Source organism: Leucoraja erinacea, chromosome 27, assembly GCF_028641065.1.
Source record: "Leucoraja erinacea ecotype New England chromosome 27, Leri_hhj_1, whole genome shotgun sequence".
Taxonomy (NCBI): domain Eukaryota; kingdom Metazoa; phylum Chordata; class Chondrichthyes; order Rajiformes; family Rajidae; genus Leucoraja; species Leucoraja erinaceus.
The window spans coordinates 5,101,583-5,115,610 of NC_073403.1; positions in this window are offsets into that span (position 1 = coordinate 5,101,583).

The following is a 14,028-nucleotide window of genomic DNA, read 5'->3' on the forward strand; positions in this document are numbered from 1 at the left end:
CTAGTGCCACCTGCCTGCGCTTGATTCATATCCTTCCAAACTTGTCTTATCCATGTACCTGTCTAACCACAATAAACCAAATTAATCTGGAGAGGTGCAAGTTGTAGAGAGAGAGAGAAAGAGAGAGAGAGATGATACATCAAAACTAAGAATAATCCTTGGCGAAGGAAATACGGCACATCTTGGTGCACAATACGTAACAGCATGCCACAACCTGAGAGACGGTGAATGACCAACATGCACATATGTACGCACACACTAATTGACATTAACTGACACTAAGAAATTAATATTTAATTGCTAAACTTGCTATTGTGTTGTACTGCTTACAGCTGCAAGAACGTGTAGCAATCAATAAAGGGCTATTGGCCTATTGTGAGTTTATGTACAGGGACATATCTATCCATGCACTGTATACTTGTATTTATATTTATGCACTTAAATATGTATGTCATGTTTTATACTTTGGCAATATAACGATGTATTTTTTATCATGCCAATAAAGTTTTTTAATTGAAAATTGAATTGAGAGAGAGAGATTGTGTGATGCAGTATGGAAACAGGCCCTTCGGCCCAACTTGCCCACACCGGCCAACATGTCCCAGCTACACTTGCCTGCACTTGGTTCATATCCTTCCAAACTTGTCTGTTTCTTAAACGTCCCAGCCTCAACTACTTCCTCTGGCAGCTTGTTCCATACCCCCACCACCCTATGGAAAAATATTTCACAATTACTGTTTGAGATACTCCGATACACGTTATTTGGAATGTGATGGTCTAATTCCCAAAATACAGCATGCCAACCTCGGTTGGAGCAGACGAGGGCATTCGATGCAATTTGTGATCCCAGCTACAAAGACAGATGTGTACAGCAATTTGTTCTTCCCCCGCACAGTTAAAGCACGGAATAATCTCCACCCAACTATAGTTACCCAACCAGATGCAACTAAATTTAAAGTAGCTCTTTCTTCCCAATAACCCTTTCTGGCTTAAGCCCTCCCTTCACCACCTCCAGTTTAAATTCCATTTGGAATATTTTGGAGGACCAAGAACCAAGACCCTCCACGGTATTTTTGTTGAATGAACGTGCAGTCTGAGCAACTAGGTTGAGTTGAGTTCAGTTTACTGTCACATGTACTGAGGTACAGTGAAAAGCTTTTGTGGCGTGCTAACCAGTCAGCAGATAGACAGTACATGAATACAGTCTAACCACACAGTGATACATGATAAACGGAATAACATTTAGTGCCAGTCCAAGATAGTCTGAGGGTCTCCAATCAGGTAGATAGATAGTAGTTCAGGACCGCTCTCTAGTTGGTGATAGGATGGTTCAGTTGCCCGATAACTGCTGTGAAGAAACTGTCCCTGAATCTGGAGGTGTGCGTTTTCACACTTTTGTACCTTTTGCCTGATGGGGGAGGGAGTGACCAGGGGTGTAGTTCTTTGATCTTTGGGGTATCCCATGAAACAAAACCCAACTTTCAAGTCTTCAGTTTCCATGCATACCAATTTATTTAATTGATTAAGTGGGAATTATGGAAATTGAAGGCCAGAAGGTCACAAAGACGGGTTTAAATTAATGACAAAACCTGATGCAAAACCCAATGTTGCAAAATGAGTGACCTTGCCAAGAAATGGCGGGAAGGGAGTGATGATGCAAAGTGGAATGTCCATGTAGATTGTGGGGTGGGGTGAGGGTGAGGGTGAAGGTTGGTTCTCCATGAACCATCGTAGAGTTGCAGCTATTACTGTGGGAGCTTGTACGTTGCTGTTTACATTCACTGTGGTGTCCCCGGTTAGTTTGAGCTCACCCCACTGTGACGTCATAAAGTGCTGGTGTGGTGACATAGGGGGGGGGGGTGAAGTGAAGATGCGAACTGCGGGGCACTTGCTGCCTCTCCATTTCTCACCACCCTGGACAAGGCAACGTTCTTCATGAGTTTCGTATGTGTGCCAGCACGAGCAATAGGTGACATATCAGGAGGCAGGTATTCAATGCGGCGATGTGTCGTGCTATACGGCGGTGGAGGTCGGTTGACAGGTGCCATCCACACGGTGCTTTGGAACTTTCTTGAGAGGACATTTGCAATGCCATTGGTCTTCTACGCAGCCTAAAGTTGGAGGACCAACTCGTTCTATTTGATCTTCGTCGAGTTGATTGCATTAGTCGAAATTGGGCGGAGGTTGCAATCCACCACCCCGTGTCATTGATCATTTGTGCAGAGAATTAAGAGAGCCAGGGTGTGGAAATGTCAAACATTAGAGGGCATAGCCACAGGTTGCGAGGGGGGCAGGGGTTCAATGGAGGCAAGTTTTTTACACACAGGGTGGTGGGAGGCCTGGAACGCATTGCCAGGGGTGGTAGTGGAGGCAGATGCAACAGTGGCATTGAAGAGCTTTCTTCTTCTTCTTGCGTTTGAGGCAGCGGAAGGCTGCAGCAGGGTGATGCCATCCGGTTCGACATCTGTAGGTGCCCGCCCTGAAAACGGCGCATGCTACGGGGGTTTGGCGCTGCTGCTGTCTCTGTTTGTTGCCGTTTGTCAGTTGACAGGGCTCACCACGGGGAGGTCGACAACATGGGCTCTATTAAGAGCTTTGGGATTGGCACATGGAAGTTCACATGCAGGCGGAAGTGATCAGTTGGGCTCGGCTTCATGTTTGCCACAGACATTGTGGACTGAGGGCCAGTTCCTGTGTTGTCCTGCGCGATGTTCTACTCCCCATGCTGACCATGCTGTAGCAAAACCAAGTAGTTCCTCCAATTGCCTTCACTCTGACAGTACTGTTCTATGTTGTAAGGCAACACTGATATTGGAAATATGGAACTCCCAACCTCACAGCTTTTAGAAACATAGAAAATAGGTGCAGGAGGAGGCCATTCGGCCCTTCGAGCCAGCACCCGCCATTCATTGTGACCGTGGCTGATCGTCCCGTATCAATAACCCGTGCCTGCCTTCTCCCCATATCCCTTGACCCCACCAGCCCCTAGAGCTCTATCTAACCCTCTCTTAAATCCATCCAGTGACTTGGCCTCCACTGCCCTCCGTGGCAGGGAATTCCACAAATTCACAACTCTTTCTCTGGGTGAAAAAGTTTTTTCTCACCTCAGTCTTAAAAGACCTCCCCTTAATTCTAAGACTGTGTGGCCCCTGGTTCTGGACTCGCCCAACATTGGCCAATTTTGGGGGGGGATCCAGACATTCACCTTTTCTGTGAAGTGTCCCTGGTGTTTATTGGCCTGGCTCCAACTATACCTGAACTCCTCTATCCAGGACTCACCTACCGGAGGAAATAGCTTATCTCAATCAACCTAATTACATTATTTTACCCATTATAAACACCTTAATATTAGCTGATCACTCAGCCATCTCCACCCAAGGATGTCCAAACTGAGTGCTTAGAATCTGCCCTCATAATTGAACACAATAACCCTGGGTGAACCTTGCCTGTAAGTCATTGGGGATATAGTAAAGCAAATGATTAAAAGACGGGAGTGAGCCAACTGGATTTTTATAACAATTCAACAGTTTCAGGGTCACTTTTACTAAGAGTAGTTTTTGTATCCAGGTCTTTTTAAACCAACGTCCAATGTTTGAATTGCCAATGTCAGATCGTGTTAGGCTGGGGACATTTTCCTTTTATTCTTGGACCATGTGTACCCAAGGAACAGGACTCTTATGATGAGTTAATGACTTCCGAGAGCTTTAGGAACAGGTGCACTTATTGAGTGTTTATTCACTAAAGAAGCACAGGCAATGAGGAGCCGGACGTTAATGCCCTGCAAACAGATTTAGCCTGGAAAATAATCCTGGACTATTTTCTTATGCCCTTTTCGCTGACCTCAGTGAGGTTTTTTTTTCCTTGCCCTGAATCTTTTATTTGATTGAATGTGAATAGCATGCAGTCTTGAAAACAGGTTAGGATTGGGATCAGAATGGCAATTTTTACCAAAGCCAATTTAGCCTTCAAACCTGTACGTGTTTGGAGTGTGGGAGGAAACTGGAGTACCCATCGAAAACCCACGTGGGTCACGGGGAGAATGTAAAACTCCGCACAATACAGGATCGAACCCCGCGTCTCTGGTGCTGTAAGGCAGCAGCTCTACCACTGCGCCAGATTGAAACCCCCTAAACCTTCCCTCCCCGAGTACCTGTCCAATTGCAGTCTAAAGGGCCTGTCCCACTTACACGACCTTGGCTCGCAAATTACGCAACCTCGTGGTCGCTTGAAGCGTACGGGCACCGTATGGCCGCGCAGGGCCGGTCCCACTTAGAAGCGCGGAGTTGTGCGGAGCTGGTCCGAAATTCCTGCAGTGACCGAAATCTTTGTGTGCTAATGGCGTGTCGGCCCGCGTACGCATGCAGGTGCATTGCGATCGTATGCAGTGCCTTGTCGGCGTACGCTTAGCGCGTGGGCGTTGCGTGATGACGTCACCGCCCGACGCCGTGCGACGCCCAAATTCAGTCGGCCCGCCTCCTGCCCAGCTGATTTGTAAGCATGACGCAAATGACATCACGCGCGAACTTAGCGTGATCTTAGCGTGATCTTAGTGCAAACTTTGCGTGAACTTTGCGCGACCTCCGCTTACGATTGGTCGCGCCAAACGCACGCAATCGCATGCAAGTAGGACAGGCCCTTAAAGATTGTTATTGTACCTGGCTCAACTACCTCCTCTGGCAGTGTGTACCGTATACCCACCGCCTTTAGAATTGCCTTTCTGCTTCTTATTAAATGTTTACATCATCAACAAGCGGGTGATATGAGACTGGTAATTCCCGGTTGACTAACCAGAGTAAAAGGAAGCGTTGCAATTATTGAGCAAGATGATATGTGACCACATTTTTAAGAGACCTTCTTTAAACCAGAATAAGTGCAACTGAAAAAGATTGCATTATAATTTATGGCCATCATCGGCTGCTGTGTTTTCCCGTGGCCACGGTTTAAAAGATGGAAGGAGTTAAAATGTGTAGAGTTCCTATAATATCCATGTTAATCCGTTATGGGGATCAGAATTAGGCCATTCGGCCCATCATGTCTACCCGCCATTCACTCATGGATGATCCATTTTTCCCTCTCAAACCCATCCTTCTGCCTTCTCCCCTTGACCCCTGGCACCTGTCCTCGTTACATAATGTATGTAAATGAATAAAATGAAAACTAAATGTTATAATTGTTAAACAGAAAAGTTGCTGCATTTTGTGTCTTGCCAACATTTGGGGTGATGGGGTTTCAAAGAATATCAGCTCCCCCCACCATGGCATCTGGGCTGTTTCATCATTAAATAGATGTTGATATGGACTCATTAGTTGCTTGTTATAGCTGGCAAATGTAAACTTGTCTTGGACGAGCTTAGGTAAAACTACCCTCTGTGAGCACAGTCTTATGCTTAGATTTAGCTTCTGATTTACAAAAACACATTTGGAAAGGTACATGGATATGATAGGGTTAGAAGGGCATGGGTTAAACGCAGGCAGGTGGGACTGGTGTAGATGGAGCATATTGGTCTTGTGGGGAAGTTGGGTTGAAGGGCCTGTTTCCACGTTGTAAGACTCTATGACTCTATAAAGATAGGCTTAGAGGGATATGGGTCAAGCACAGGCAGGTGGGACTGGTGTAGATGGTGGGCATGTTGGTCGGCCTTGGCAAGTTGGGCCGAAGGGCCTGTTTCGAGGCTGTGTGACACCATCAGAATTGGTTTCAAGGGCGATATTTTGCTTCCATTGACGTGCTTTACCCTGTACAAAAACTTGAAGGTCCCTTTCAACCACTTGATTTCCCCTTAAAAGATTTCCCCCTTATCCTTAAACTGTGACCCCTTGAAGCCCAGAACAAGGGGTCACAGTTTAAGGATAAGGGGGAAATCTTTTAGGACCGAGATGAGGAAAACATTTTTTACACAGAGAGTGGTGAATCTGTGGAATTCTCTGCCACAGAAGGTAGTTGAGGCCACAGTTCATTGGCTATATTTAAGAGGGAGTTAGATGTGGCCCTTGTGGCTAAAGGGATGTATGGAGAAGAAGGCAGGTACAGGATCCTGAGTTGGATGATCAGCCATGATCATATTGAATGGCGGTGCAGGCTCGAAGGGCCGAATGGCCTACTCCTGCACCTGTTTTCTATGTTTCTATGTTTCAATTTAGCAAACTGTACACCCATGCTTGGATTTGGATGATCTTAACGTCTGATAGTCAGATTGCAGTTGTGCCCAGTCCTTGTGTGAGTGTGGAGTACACAGCAATTTGGAATGCAGTTCCCGTGAGCTATAACATTTATTCAGTCCACAAGCGCTAACATGATGTATGAGTTACTCACCCTATAAAAGGGACTGGACCCCGTAAACTTGTATTGAAACCTTTACGTCTAGTTTTATTTTCTTATTAAAAATATCTGTAACCCTTCTGCGGGAAGGGTTATTATTGAACCACAAGGTAGAATTACAGGAGGCTCCAAAGGCACTAAATAGAGAGGGTAAACGAGGCAACTGCTTTCTGATGGGGGGGGGGGGGGGGGGGGGGGGGGTGGTGGAGGGAGGGGAGGAAGTGGAGTGGTGGTAGTGGTGGTGATTAAAGCTACCGGATCATGGTCCCAAGACCCTGGGGCTGCACGGTGGCGCAGTGGTAGAGTTGCTGCCTCACAGCGCCAGAGACCCAGGTCGATGCTGACAACATGTGCTGTCTGTACAGAGTCTGTACGTTCTTGGTGGGCCGAAAGGCCTGTTTCTGTGCTGTATCTTTCAACTAAACTAGACTAAACTAAACCTCACTAAACTAAACCTCACATAGAAATAGTTTAGACCCCAGCGGTATGAACATTGACTTCTCCAATTTCAGGTAGTCCCTGTTTTCTCCCTCTTTTCCCTCCCCCTTCCCAGCTCTCCCACAACCCACTGTCTCCGCCTCTTCCTTTCTGCTTCCCCCACACCAGACTGAAGAAGGGTCTCGACCCGAAACGTCACCTATTCCTTCGCTCAATAGATGTTTCCGCGCCCGCTGAGTTTCTCCAGCATTTTTGTTTACCTTCAATTTTTCCAGCATCTGCAGTTCCTTCTTAAACATCTCACATAGAAATAAATCCCCAGCCTTCGGTACTAATATTCCACTTCACCATTTCATATTTTGTTTTCTCCTCCACAGCTTGCTTTTTTCCCCACTGCCACTTTGTCACAAAGCAACTCTTCTATGCCAGAGTTTCTCAAACCATTGTCCCGTTAACACATTGCAGAGAGTGTGCCATTCTATTTATTTTAGCCGTTATTATACATAAACATAATTTAATCATGTAAAATGAGCTTGGTAAACATTTACTAGTAGACGGACAGCACCACAACAAGCCCTTCTTGTCCACGAGACCAAGATACCTCATCCAAGCTGGTCGCATTTGGCAACATTTGTCCCATATCCCTCTAAACCTATCCTATCCATGTACCTGTCCAACTGCCTTTTAAATGTTGCATTGCCCCAGTGTCAAGCACCTCCTCTGGCAGCTCCATCCATACACCCACCATCCTCTGAGTGAAATAGATGTCCCTCAGCTTCCTATGAAATCTTTTGCCTCTAACCTTAAACCAATGGAAGACAATACATGATTACAATAAAGCAACCCACCGTGTTCAGTTGCATGATGATGGGAATAACGTGTAGTGCAATATAAAAACCAGTAAAGTCCGATCAAAGATAGCCCAATGTGGTAGATAGTAGTAACTCCGCAGGTCTGGCAGCATCTCTCCAGGACATGGTTAGGCAACATTTTGGGTTGGGACTGAGCAACGGCCCTGACTTGAAATATCACCTATCCATGTCTTCCTTGTCTACGCAAGATTCTTTGTGCTGAACGGTTGAACTGGTTCTGATGAACGACCCTTCATCAGAACCAGTTTTGCTTCCTCTTAGGATTCCACCCGCCTTGTTCTGATTAGGTGGCACCCGCAACAGGTTCCAAGCCATTGGGGGTTGGAACGCTGAGCTCCAGATGCACAAAAACATTCTATCAAATCTAACATTCCACATCTCAACTGTCAAAGTTCTGGTGGGTCAAACCACCATTCTCCATTGATATTGAAATGAAAGAAATCCCATTGCTTCTGGGTTTGCTTTTTCTTCCTAGTTCATCATTTTTCATTCCCGCTGCCTGTTCTTTTGTTTTGCCCTGGGTTGTACCATCTCTCCACTTCCTCAATCACTTCCCTCTCTCCCCCATGCTCTTCTAAAGACACATTGGCAAGGCCCCTGGTCCATGTGCCCCCTGAGTACAAGTATGTGAACAAGGGGGGGGGCGGGGGGGGGGGGGGGGGGGGGGGGGTCGTCAGTGTGTCTGGGGCACGCTGGATGCCCCTGAGAACAGCCTGGAGGTTCAACAGTAAACTGGACGGAGGCTCATCAAGAATCCTGTGAACACATCTCTGTCTTAAGTCGAACGATGGATTCCAGTCGACGTCTCAGAAACTACAAGTGTCACGAGAAGTTTTTCTTGTCTTTTAGCAGAATGAAAGATCCTCTCAGGGGGTTGCCCCATGGATCTTCAAAGGATGGTCTTCAGAAAGGGATCTCAGGAACCTCAAACACCAGCGACAAGGAGGATGACAGGGAGAAGGAATGTGAGACACCTCAGCATGCTTCCATAACTGGGCTCTCGAGTATCTGCGATCCCCACAAAGCACGAGCTAAGATCATGAAGAAAAAGAGGTAACTAGTCAATAATTGTCAACTGGATCCAATATTAAAGATAGACACACTAAATGCTGGAGTAACTCAGGCACTGTGGCGGACTGGGCCTAAACATATTGGTTGCCAGGAGACAAAGGGGGCCCTCTTCATCAGGGGCCCACTTCATCAGGGGCCCACTTGCCATCGGGCAAGCTGACACCCTGGCCAGTCCGCCACTGGTCAGGCAGCATCTCAGGAGAAAAAGAATGGGTGATGTTTCGGGTTGGGGACCCTTCATCAGGACCAGGGGTTTTCTACCTCCTGCCTGACAGTAGAACTGAGAAGCTCAGATGGTGGGGAGTCGATGATAGATGTGGCAATCTTGAGGCAAAGCCTCATGTAGATGGTTTCAATGGAAGGGTAGGCTGTGCCCGTGATGGCTCTGCCCACCAATCCCTGCAGCCTCTTGTGTTCTTGTGCATTGGAATTGCCCTTCCAGGCCATGATGCAACCACTCAGATAAAATTCCACAATACATCTCAAGATGTTTATCAGAGTATTTGGTGACGTGCTAAATCTCCTTAACATGCAAAGAAAGTTGAGGCGCTGACATGCCTTCTTCATGGATTACATGTATGCGCTGGGCCCAGGAAAGGTCATCTCAGATGTTAATGACCAGGAATTTGAATCTGCTAACTTCCAGACCACACCTGGAGTATTGCGTACAGTTTTGGTCTCCTAATCTGAGGAAAGACATTCTTGCCATAGAGGGAGTACAGAGAAGGTTCACCAGACTGATTCTTGGGATGTCAGGACTTTCATGTGAAGAAAGACTAGGATAGACTCGGCTTGTACTCGCTAGAATTTAGAAGATTGAGGGGGGATCTTATAGAAACGTACAAAATTCTTAAGGGGTTGGACAGGCTAGATGCAGGAAGATTGTTCCCGATGTTGGGGAAGTCCAGAACAAGGGGTCACAGTTTAAGGATAAGGGGGAAGTCTTTTAGGACCGAGATGAGAAAAACAAATTCACACAGAGAGTGGTGAATCTGTGGAATTCTCTGCCAGAGAAAGTAGTTGAGGCTAGTTAATTGGCAATATTTAAGAGGGAGTTAGATGTGGCCCTTGTGGCTAAAGGGATCAGGGGGTATGGAGAGAAGGCAGGTACAGGATACTGAGTTGGATGATCAGCCATGATCATATTGAATGGCGGTGCAGGCTCGAAGGGCCGAATGGCCTACTCCTGCACCTAGTTTCTATGTTTCTATGTTTCTCCAGCACCGATCCACCAAAGAAAACTGGCTGGAGGTCTTCCAAACATCCCCTTTCTGATGCCCCTTAAACATCTCTACCTTAGGTTTCTCCACCCCTCTCATATCACCCTGGGAGAGTGCCTAGCTGCCCTTCCTCAGGTGGACTTGGCAGTGTGATCACTTTGGGCACTGGAGAGAGAGGGAGTACCTTGCATCAGACCACCACTAAGTACTCACAGAGAGAAGGATTTAGAGTCACGGTGGTAGAGTGTGGAAACATGCCCTTCGGCCCAACTTGCCCACACCGGCCAACATGTCCCAGCTACAATGGATTTGTTTGGGAAATGAGGGGCAGAATTGTTGGCAACGATAAAGTAAGTTGCTCCTTGATATGTGGCACCTTGATTAGTCGGGCCAACCGAAACGCAAAATAACAAATTAAAACCATGCCTTTAACTCCCTTTGCTTCCTCCAACACTCACTCCAAAACTATCGACCCACAGCAGATTGAAGGAAAATGCAGGAATGCTGCTTTTAATCAAAGACAGTAGTGTAGAATTAAAATGACTTGGGGGGGGGGGGGGGGGGGGGGGGGGGGGGGGGGGAGGGAGAGAAACTGCATTTAATCAGGAAGGTGATATTATTTAAAGCCATCTGAAATAGACCCTTCGGCCCACCGAGTCCGTGCTGACCCCGCACATTAACACTATCCTACACCCACCTTTTACCAAGCAATTAACCAAAAAACCTGTGCGTCTTTGGAGTGTGGGAGGAATCCGAAACTTACAAAATTCTTAAGGGGTTGTACAGGCTAGATACAGGAAGACTATTCCCGATGTTGGGGGAAGTCCAGAACAAGGGGTCACAGTTTAAGGAAAAGAGGGGGAAGTCTTTTAGGACCGAGATGAGAAAATCATTTTTTACACAGAGAGTGGTGAATCTGTGGAATTCTCTGCCGCAGAAGGTAGTTGAGGCCACACAGTTCATTGGCTATATTTAAGAGGGGAGTTAGATGTGGCCCTTGTGTCTAAAGTGATCAGGGGGGTATGGAGAGAAGGCAGGGATGGGATACTGAGTTGGATGATCAGCCGTGATCATATCGAATGGCGGTGCAGGCTCGAAGGGCCGAATGCACCTATTTTCTATGTTTCTCTCTCGGAGAAAACCCTCGCAGGTCACGGGGTATACTCTGTGCAGACAGCACCGGTAGTCAGGAACACACCCGGGTCTCCGGCGCAGCATTCGCTGTAAGGCCGCAACTCTACCGCTGCGCCACCGTGACTGCTTGTGAGTCAATACCTTCAGGGTCGAAGGGGGCAGATATGGAAGAGACACAAATGACTACATGGGCTGAGAGTTCAGTTGCTAGTTAATAGTTAAAGCAGTTTTCAAGTTCAAATAAACCCTTAGTGCTTCTCACATAGAAACATAGAAACATAGAAAATAGGTGCAGGTGGAGGCCATTCGGCCCTTCGAGCCAGCACCGCCAATCATTGTGATCATGGCTGATCGTCCCCTATCAATAACACCTGGAGACCACACCTGGAGTATTGCGTACAGTTTTGGTCTCCAAATCTGAGGAAGGACATTATTGCCATAGAGGGAGTGCAGAGAAGGTTCACCAGACTGATTCCTGGAATGTCAGGACTGTCTTATGAAGAAAGACTGGATAGACTTGGTTTATACTCTCTAGAATTTAGGAGATTGAGGGGGGATCTTATAGAAACTTACAAAATTCTTAAGGGTTTGGACAGGCTAGATGCAGGAAGATTGTTCCCGATGTTGGGGAAGTCCAGGACAAGGGGTCACAGCTTAAGGATAAGGGGGAAATCCTTTAAAACCGAGATGAGAAGAACTTTTTTCACACAGAGAGTGGTGAATCTCTGGAACTCTCTGCCACAGAGGGTAGTTGAGGCCAGTTAATTGGCTATATTTAAGAGGGAGTTAGATGTGGCCCTTGTGGCTAAGGGGATCAGGGGGTATGGAGAGAAGGCAGGTATGGGATACTGAGTTGGATGATCAGCCATGATCATATTGAATGGCGGTGCAGGCTCGAAGGGCCGAATGGCCTACTCCTGCACCTAATTTCTATGTTTCTATGTTTCTAATAACCCGTGCCTGCCTTCTCCCCATAGCCCTTGACTACACTAGCCCCTAGAACTCTCTCTAACTCTCTCTTAAATCCATCCAGTGACTTGGCCTCCACTGCCCTCTGTGGCAGGGAATTCCATAAACTCACAACTCTCTGGGTGAAAATGTTTTATCTCACCTCGGTCTTAAATGACCTCCCCTTTATTCTAAGACTGTGTGGCCCCCCTGGTTTTGGACTCGCCCAACATTGGGAACATTTTTCCTGCATCTAGCTTGTCCAGTCCTTTCTATAATTTTTATATGTTTATAACCTGGAATTTTACAACCCAGAGCCAGCATTCCAAGTAGGAATTACAAGGCGTGTCGTCACGCAGGGAACTATAGAAGCCAATACCGATTCTGGTGATGGAAAGATGTTGACAAATGCTTCCTGCCTTTCAAATACCAGGCAATAGTTAGCCAACGGTAGACAGAAATGCTGGAGAAACTTAGCGGGTGCAGCAGCATCTATGGAGGGAAGGAAATAGGCAACGTTTCGGGACGAAACCCTTCCGGGTTTCGTCCCGAAACGTTGCCTATTTCCTTCAGGGTTTCGGCCTGAAACGCTGCCTATTTCCTTCGCTCCGTAGATGCTGCTGCACCCGATGAGTTTCTCCTGTATTTTTGTCTACCTTCGATTTTCCAGCATCTGCAGTTCCTTCTTAAACCCAATAGTTAGCCAACTCCAGGAGGCATGCAGTGATGATGTGATGCCCATGACTTTACCATTGTGGATGGGGGAAGACCTTGGTTGATTTATTGACAAGTAGGCAAGGTTGATATCACCACTGAGGCGCACATTGTTGCAATTGTTGAAGCAATGCTCCTTGTGTCTGTGTCTGTCCCTTTGTATCTTTCCTGTTTCAGATGAATATGGATTAATCTTTCTAACTGCAAGCAGTCCAGTGGTGAGTATGTACAACTGCATTTGGCCCCGCACATGTTTAGGGATGGGTTTAGATCTATTAATGTCTCATGTCCCTAGGTACAGTGAAGAGGGCTTTGCTTTGCATTCCATCCAATCAAATCAGATAACATACATGCAAAAACAAACTCAAAGTACATTAGGTAGAGCAAAGGGGATAAAACAGAGTGCCGAATTTAGCTCCCAGCATAGTGTAGTGCACCAGTCCCACAGACAATAGACAATAGGTGCAGGAGTAGGCCATTCAGCCCTTCGAGCTAGCACCGCCATTCAATGTGATCATGGCTGATCATCCCCAATCAGTACCCCGTTCCTGCCGTCTCCCCTGATCCCCTGACTCCGCTATTTTTAAGAGCCCTATCTAGCTCTCTCTTGAAAGCATCCAGAGAACCTGCCTCCACCGCCCTCTGAGGCAGACAATTCCACCGACTCACCACTCTCTGTCAGAAAAAAGTGTTTCCTCGTCTCCGTTCTAAATGGCTTACTCTTAATTCTTAAACTGTGTGTGGCCCCTGGTTCTGGACTCCCCCAACATCGGGAACCTCTAGCGTGTCCAAACTCTTAACAATCTTATATGTTTCAATGAGATGCCCTCTCATCCTTCTAAACTCCAGAGTGCACAAGCCCAGCCGCTCCATTCTCTCAGCATATGACGGTCCCGCCATCCCGGGAATTAACCTTGTAAACCTTCGCTGCACTCCCTCAATAGCAAGAATGTCCTTCCTCAAATTAGGGGACCAAAACTGCACACAATACTCCAGGTGTGCAAAGTCCAATGTCCGCAATGGGGTAGAGGTGGATCAGACAGTACCCTAACTCACGAAAGAACCATTCAGAAGCCTGATCGCAGAAGGGAAGAAGCAGTTCCTGAATCTGGCTTTTAAGCTTCTGTATCTTCTGTTCGACGGGAACGGTCAGATTCAATTTATTCCTCGTTGAAAATGTAGCAGTTCTGAAGCCTGCAAAGATCGGGGAGTTTCAACATCTCTCATTACAGCTGCGGATTTTGTACTCATTCAAGAAAGAAGTTGAGTGAATTGTGTGCACCAAAGTTATTGGAGGTTTAAAGAGCTGGAGC